Source organism: Eutrigla gurnardus (assembly GCF_963514095.1).
Source record: "Eutrigla gurnardus genome assembly, chromosome: 5".
Lineage (NCBI taxonomy): Eukaryota > Metazoa > Chordata > Actinopteri > Perciformes > Triglidae > Eutrigla > Eutrigla gurnardus.
In genome coordinates this window covers 17,580,153-17,589,232 of record NC_139919.1, presented here as the reverse complement: position 1 = coordinate 17,589,232, position 9,080 = coordinate 17,580,153, and the positions used below count along the sequence as shown (strand labels likewise).

Below are 9,080 nucleotides of genomic sequence, written 5' to 3'. Positions count from 1 at the left end.
TCAATACAATTTATTATTATTATTATTATTATTATTATTATTATTATTATTATTATTATTATTATTATTATTATTATTATAAATACTACCACTACTACTACTACTACTACTACTACTACTACCACCACTACTACTACTACTACTACTACCACTACTACCACTACTACTACTACTACTATTACTACTACTAATAATAATAATATAAATATCACTGTTTTGATTTGCACTACCTTGTTGGCAGAATCTTTGGAGGACCTATATATTAAAAAAAAAAAAAATGATGCAACCTTAATACAACAACCCTGCATTGAATTCAACCTCATGAAGATCATAATGTCAAGTCTGTGTTGTCAACTGTTTTGGAGAGGTGTTGATTCAACAATTCAAAAACTGTTGGCTGTCGTTTGTGGCGCTGTTTAATTGTACTGCATTATACTGAGAGGTTTTTCTAACACGTTGTCTGCCCCATTTATATTAATGAGGGTCAACTATCACTTTATTCGATTAGAAACACCACTTAGTATAACTTGTTCCAGCAATAGATTAGCTTTCAAGCAGGAGTGAAAACAACAGAAATTAAAACTGCGAGCAGTGATGAACGGGCCATCGCACCTTCCTGTGTGCCAGGGGTGGAGAGGGACGCTGGTCGCCATGGACGGGCACAATGAAACAAGATCTCAGCTGGTTGCAGTGATTCATCCCATGCAAGGCTGTGAAAAACGTCCCGAGTTCTGGAGGGGGCGTGGCTAATGTGTAGTGGGCGGGGATTGTGTACACCAATGAAACAGGATCTCTCTGCTGTTTGCAATGATGCCTCCCAAAAGTGCCTACAACAAATTATGCACAAACAGCTGGGCTAAAATCTAATGCAACAATGTTCCATGAAAAGGCAAACATTTGATTTTAGATACTGACCCCACTGACGGCAGCATTGTCATGAAAGTGTAGAGCCCACCCGCCATGTTGAGAGCTGTGAAGGAAATCAAATGCTCCCAATCTCGTATGCACCTTTGGATTAATTGTATTTTGCTATCTTTACTTATTTAACTATATATTTTGTCTGCTTCTTTTGTAATGCTATGTAGTTTGGTCTTTTGTATTTTCTTTGTACTTGATGAATAAAGATTTATTTAAAAATATTTCTGACTGAAAGCAAATCATTACACTGCCCACTGGTTGTTACGTTTCTCTCTGCGCCGTGGGTGTCATTTTATAACTCCTTTTGAATTTGGCTTTGTATATTTCCATGACCTCGTAGCAGGTGAAGGATAAAGTGGCTAGAAAATAGCAAACGGAGTTGTTTGTATGTATGTTTCCATCTGAAAAGACCAGCTGAACTATAAGAAAACATTGCTGCTGCCACTGCTGCTTAATTGTCAATACGTTACCATGAGAATCATTTAAAATAGATTATTAAGCTGTTAGCCAACTGAATGACTAAGTGGCTGTATCTGTAACCAGCCATGGATCTCCATGACAGTCCAGACTTTGCGACTAAAATAGTTAATAGGCAACTAAGACCAGAGCGTGCTCTACGCACTATGGGTAATTGTCCCTCATCAATATTGCATTACTTAGTTAGCCCAAGCTTGATATTATCAGTTAAATGCTCTGGACAATGCCTTCAGCTTGTGTAGAGCCACTGAAATAATCCATATACCCTCATTTAACAAATAAAAGTCAATCAAAATGTTTAATGTGAAAAAAGTGGGATGTTTTGTTTGAATAATGCTGATATATTTGAAGGGGAAGGGTTTCTTTTATAATTAACTGTTTATTCTTCCTTGTCACTGAATGCCACCCTCCGATCACACACACTGGTATTTTGTATAGAACAACACAGCGCTCCATTCAGTACACCTCCATTAATTAGTATATGACAAATGTGTTTGAGAGGTTTGACCCTCAAAGATGATTAAAAGGAAAATCCACATCCCCTTTTTTCTTCCCGGAAAGCTCATTTGTTTTTTAAATGAAGATGATGCATGGATATTCCATTCTGTGTTCTCGTAAACAAAATCTTAATTTGTTTTTCTGGTGGACTGATAATCATAAATTCACATCTGAACAATCAGATGGCGCTCTCTATTTTATGTTATCATGCGTCTGTGTGACATTGTTAGAAATGCTGCTTTGAAACATACAATTATATCCCAGTGATGTATTACAAACTAAATAAATAATAAAAAAAAAACTTCTAACATTGATGCAAACTGTACAATCCTTCAGCAGTTGACTTACAACTCGGTGTTAAAACCCCCTGAGATTGGCTCCTAAAGGAATGTTTTTGGGGGGCTTTATGCATCACTAGAGAAGGGTAACAACAGCCAGCCATAAGAAATTGATACAACAAAAAAGAAACTCTGCCTCCAAGAAATGTTCCCTCAGGCTCTTTTTGTTCTTGAAATGGCCTTTTTCAAAACACCACTGGGCTAACCATTTCCAGAATTATTTTTGCTTCACTATTGTTGAAGCCATCAAATCTGCCAAGCCAGGCCAATTATTCAGCTCACCATACGGTACGGGTTTGCAGCACAAATAATGTGTAGCGATGTACAATACAGATGGAGAAGAACGCCCATCTATTCTAGATTACATTTTCAAGTATATCATACATTACCCCCTTAACAGACTCATCTCATCACTTGAGAATAACGAACACGGTATAATCAAACAGCAGTGATTGTATTTTATTTATTGATGGGAGTAAATCAAAGTGTAACACCACCAAGCAATTACAATGCCGGTCTTAATGAGTGCCTCAATTTACACTGGTTGATTGCCATAGAGAAAAGCAATGTTTTGCTGTACTCTTCTATTGATCATTGAAATGAATTCCCTAAATGTGCCTGATAAACAAACAATAAACTAAGTTTATGATAATTTACTAGCATAAGCCCATAATGCATTGCTTTCTACACATGATGTTGCCTCAATTCATGTAAATTCATAACGTGCATTTCAATATGTAAAACAGGCAATCAGCGACTTTTGAAGACAGACATGCAATGTTTCATTTGGCTTTGGGTTGACACAGAATGATTAAAGAAATGGTGGTTGGTATATCAAATGATTTAATTACAAATTAGCTGTAACTGAACATACAATATAATGCATTATCAGCCATTCGCATGCAGGATTCGCTGTGATCTGTGTCCCACCTACCGCTGTGACACCATTGACACTGCAGCTTTCAATCAGTGAACTCATGTCACCCACTGACTGCTGCGCAGCAAAGTGATTGCTCGCAGTCTGAACACGGAAATGGTGCAAAGCTGAAAACATAGCTGCTTACAGCAGCGCTCTTAAATTGCATCACTAGATTTAATAACTTCTTACACCTTCTTTGTGACTTTATTTCTTAAAAGCTGACTGTGACAAATTTTTCTGGGCATCTGCGAAAAATGATTGAGTAAAGATTTTATTTCATTTTTCTACATTTGGCACATCTGTTCTAAGCAAAGTAGTTGTGCGCCAGAGGCATGGCCCCACACCCACCCCGGAAAAAAAAAGAAAATGGAGCAGGTGGGTCCTCGAGCTCCAGTGACCTTGCCACTGGTCTCAGGTGAGCTGAACCTTTTTGCAACAGTGTGCTGCAGGCCAGGGAAGAAGAGGGATGATTAAAAAAAAAGCTGTCAGCAATGGCCTATGGGCGCAACAGCAGCTAACACACACACACACACACACACACACACACACACAGATAGTTTACCAGGAGTGATTTAAGTAATAAAGTACAATAAGTTGTTCCAGTACAGGAACATAATGAGTGAACCTCCTGCAATGAGTAGGTCCACCTCTGGGCCCAGCTTCCTGCTGTACTGTTTTCTTCATATATATGTCAGTTAACCTTGTAATGTTGTCAGAATGATACCATGGCCACTTTCTAAAAGGCAGCAAAAATAAAAGTGACTTTTGTTTCTGAGTCACTTTAGTTTAAAGGTCATATTGACAACATTTTTATGTAAACAAATCATTTTGAATAAATAATACATCCACAAAGCTTTTAGAAAGGTGCTGAATCAAAATATCACTTCTAGTGAAAAGCATTTTTTGATTGTGAATGAATCACTTAAAACATTTTGACCGGTCCAAAATTAATGTTTTGTTTACGTCTGTGTAGATGTGTGATGGTGACTGTGGCTTCTAGCAAGGTTTGTGAGCCAATAGAATAACGACGTTGGTATCACGTGGTATCTTTGCGTAGTCAGGGGTCAAGAGTCTTTGGGGTTGCCAGTTAGTCTGGAAAAAAACGGAAAAATGGCGGAGTTTGACGTTACATGAATTTTGAAACACCACCGCACAAAGTAACCCAAATGTATAGCTACATGTTGTAAAATGAATTCATACCACGAAAGATTCATCACAGTGTCACTCCACTCGACCTTAAAAAAAACACAGGTTGTGCAACAAACTGGCAACCCATTTCGGGCGCATGCGCTTCGAGTAACAACTGTGTTGTGACGTGAATGCAATGGATGAGGGGAGTGCTACATCTAGTTATCAATGTTATGTATAGCACCTTTAACCAGTTTTACCATTTCTGTAGTTGTATGTGTTTTTTAGCATCAGTATTGGTATGGTTATAGGCTGAGAAATGAATGGAGCCATGTTGCCTTATGCTTTGTACTGGCAAGTTGGGTGTAAGTTAAATAGCAAATCATGTTACCATACACTTTAGCACAGTATTTATTGTAATCATTTTAGTCAGGTAGTAAAATAGACTGTGCCACCCAAAGCTAGGATCTTAGTAGAGCCCTACAATCTAAACAACACAAGGCAACGTTTTATAACAACACAAGACAATTCATATAATAATAATAGTAAACATTTATGCCAATATTTTTTATTACAACTATTCTAATCCTGCAGTCTCTTTTTCTATGTAGCCACGTAATCTCTTGCAATTTTCTTAAGTACATACAGGTATAATATAATAAATATTTTCATTCAACTCAACAGAAACAAGATGCACTGATGTCACAATAGTTGCCGAACATCTCTCCATCATTTCCTGTCACCACCATAAATGACAACACATGGCAAATGCCTTTCATCAAGGGCCATTGCCTCACATCATCAAGTTACTATATTCATGCAGGTAAGAGACACATTGATGACGATGAAAAAGCCTAATTAATGTATCTATGTTATAATTTAGTGGAGTATAGCACTAATAATGATAATTTATTTCAGATATGTTACCATCTTACAGAAAAGAGTGGTAATACTACAATATCTTGGTTAGGTCTGTATTTACTTTGCTTTTATATTGACTGTACATTAGGGTTGTGAATCTTTGGCTTCACTTTGGTTCGATTAACGATACAATAGTTGGCGATTCGATTCAAGGACATTTTTTTTTGTAACAATTCAATTCGATTCTGTAAACCACGATTTCGATTCAGTAACTTGTAACCAAAATTATATATCCATGAAATAAACATGCAATAATGCGAGTGAGACTATCTGTATTCTTCTGAAAGGTGAAAAAATAAACAGACCACAGAATTACTTATTTAACATATTTATTCTATAAAAAAGTAGTCCTGCATAATATTTTATGCTAAATACAAACATGCAATGCTCAGTTATTTTGAATAACTGATGAATTATTTTCAATTATTTTCAATAGACTACATGCTGGCAGGGGAGAGAGTGTCTTAAACGTATTAAAACATTAATCATAATTAAGACTCACGATTCATACGATTAAAAGCATTTATATCGATTATTGGTGAAGCCAAAACAATTAATTCTATTTATTTATTTTAGCAGATCGATTTAGTTGAATCGATAGGACTGACAATCGATTCATCAATGCATGGAATTAATTGTTACACCTCTACTGTACATTGATTACATTTAGTGTAATTTAGTATTTACTGTGCATACAGTCCTTTCCAAATGTAGTGTGTAATTATCATTGCAACGACTGAGCCAGCAGCTCTTATTTCTTCAAAGTTATCTTGTTACCCTTGATTTCCTGTAATTCCACTGATGCCACTTTGTCTGAGCGTTTCCCTTGAGACGGCAGCCATGAGGGATGGGGCCCAGATGACTGAAACTAAAGCTCGGGGAAAAGGACTAGGTCCCCTGTGAACTGACGGTGTATCAGAGTTTAGGACCCTTGTGACATTGCAGCAGCACGGAGAGAATGATAATCCTAGAAAACCCGGGATGGAGAGAAGGGAAAGGAAGAGTGGGACAGACAGATGTTGCAGTTACATTGACTATATCCATTCATCCGTTTTCTATATCCACTTACTCCGCTCAATGTCACGGGGGACTGGAGCCTATCCCAGCATGCTTTGGGTACGAGGCAGGGTACAACCTTTGCAGGTCTTCAGTCTATCGCAAGGCAAACGCACTTAGACAAACACAATTTAGAGCTTCCAGTTCACTTAATCTGCAAGTACTGTACTTAATATTGTCTCGCTGTGAACCAGCCACCTGCCTGTTATATTATCCCATGAATCAGTTATATATTCAGAGCATCATTCAGTATGCCAGTGAATGCCACACTAAATAAGCTATTTGCTGCATGAAATTTTAATTGGTAACATAATTCTTTGCATGTAATAAACTATATTTATTATACCACTTAACACAACACCGAAGCATACACCAACACAGATGGATGAAAATAACAAAGGTGCAAAATAAAGATGTAGAAGTAGTAAATTGCAGGTATATTCACATATTTAGAAGAATCAATTGATACTTACAAATTGATTATAGCACTGTTTTGTGCCAATATTTACAATCAAGCATCAGAAATACCTGCACTTCAGTGAATTTAATAGTGACTGCAGTTTCAAATCCTAAATGTTTGTGTTCTGGGTTCCCTGCCTGTTTTTGTTTTGATCACAGATTCAGCAGTGAAATGTTCAGTATTAGTAGTTGTTGTAGTTCATGTCAAAATACTGTGGGCAGGAACATTTGACTTTGAATTGCTATGTTGTTAAAGCCTGCATCCAATCATCCCCTAGCTTAAAAACAAACAAAACAAAAGGCCTTTACTTTTTTATTTTCAGACTACCCCACAGAATGAATGAATGTGTGTGTATACACCCAGAACTTGGCTGCCTACTCCATTCATCCAATAAATGTGTTGGAAGAACACCCTAATTCACTTTTCAATTAGGGATGCACAGATATAATTTGTTTTAAGACAAATAACAAGTCCTTATATTTGAGTTATTGCCGATACTTCACTCCGATATGAGTTATTAATGCCATTACAGTTCAAACAGTCGTTTTGAAATTGTTCTATTTTCACCAAATGTTCCTTATTTTCTGACTAACAAATGAAAAATATGGCATGATGCTATCAACGTTGAACATTGTGTTTTCCTGATATAAACGGTTCTTTCCAGGGGGGATGTTAATAAATAACCGTTTATCAGTTAAACAGTGAAAATAACTATCAAAAATATAAAAACAAATTTTAGTAAAACTCAGAGGATTAGCTGGTCCAGCTGGCCTTAAATGTGCTGGAGTTGTTGCTAACTTGGTGGCTAACCCCTCTCGCTTTAATCATCAGCTGGCTGATGAGCAAGACACGCTTGTATCTCCTCACGGGTGTTGAGAAGTTGTAGCATTTATTCACCAACAAATAAACTGAACACACTGCACTGCTACGTCCACAGCTTCGTTATCTTCATACTCCCTATCACGCACACTCCCTCTCTCTCTTGCTCTCTCTCTCCGTCTGTCTTGCTCTCTATCGATCAGACACACTAGACTGGCGGAAACCAAGTATGCCAGGCAGACACACGGCTGACATCCTCACAGCTAAACTCACTGATTCGGTGGAGACTAAAATGGCTGCATGTTTGACAACAATGCACACAAACTTGTGGCTGCTGCCCCTCCCGGGGTGTGTTGTTGGATTGCAGTTGTGTCGGAGTAGTTTTTTGAGTGCAAGTTCAGTATTATCTTCTTTCAGTATGTACTAAATTGGTTTATTTATGATTGTTGTACTATAGAAGGTCAAATGTGGGCTGTTTCTGTTCCTAATGAGGACTATCACTTCACTGGAATGATAAAGCACTAGTATGACACTCAATTTTCCAGACCCAAACACTATCAAGGAACTATCAAGTGATAGATAGCTGCAGGACCAGTGAGTGAATGTCTAATTAACTTATTATAAGGCATTTCTGAGCTGGCTATCAAATCCCTCCTCTAGGCAGGAAGCACCAATGCATCCATCTGACCTGATTTGATTGCACCGCCACATTAATGAGCTGTGTGATGTCCCACATACAGACTCACCTTGCTTCCCAGCTGCAGCCAACAGCAAAGGGGTATTAGGGGGTGGGGGGTTGATTGTGTGTGAGACAGCGACAGAGCCGTGTTCTAATAGGTGTACAAGGGGAACCAGCACTTAAATGCCCCTACTGGTATTTAAAGGTTCATTTGGTTGTTTCTGTGATTAAATGGTTCCCCATTAACTTTGTGTGTCAAATAGATGTTCTATACGTAGACTTAGGGGGCGTCCACAAGGAAACGTTTTTTGTGTGTAAATGAAGTCTTTTGCGTTTGGGCCGACCGTCAACACGGATCCGACGTTTTGTAACCAGGTCCCAAGGTAAGAATAAACAACGCCCCTCCGTTTCATGTTTGTTTTCCTGTGGACGGCAAAAGCGCATATGATGATGTTATCGCCTCGACCCTCTAGCCTGACCTCTTCCCCTGCGACGTCTCATAACAACGAACAATGGCCGCTTACGTGCTTGTGATCGTGCTGCAGCAGATATTCTGCTCCTCTGTACGACAGCGTATTAGGGCCACTGTATGGAAGAACAAAAAAAATAACGGAGCCGAGAGAGGGGGGCAATATGCAGAGAATATAATTTGAATATCAAAAAATATATATATATATTCGAACGAATATTAGGCAGCCCTTAATATTCAAACCTGTAATGTCTGAAAGCAGCCTGGAGCCCACACTGACACCGGGCAGCGGGCGGGCCCGGAATACTGCCGGTAAATAGGCAAACGATAATGTCTGAACATGTGAATCTGGTATTTTTGGCGAATAACTTAAAAAAGTCTGTAGCCAAATAAACTGC

The 9,080-nt window shown here is 38.2% G+C and overlaps 1 long non-coding RNA gene across 1 annotated transcript in view; it reads right to left on the bottom strand.

The window, feature by feature from the left end:
• Positions 1-309: 309 nt before the first annotated feature.
• The window catches only part of LOC311013864, a 41,544-nt gene continuing 32,773 nt past the window's right edge, over positions 310-9,080 (bottom strand). The window contains exons 2-3 of the long non-coding RNA XR_014597199.1: positions 4,114-4,242; positions 310-827 (exon numbers count right to left, since the gene is read on the bottom strand). This is a non-coding gene — a long non-coding RNA (uncharacterized lncRNA). The remainder of the gene's footprint in view (positions 828-4,113; positions 4,243-9,080) is intronic.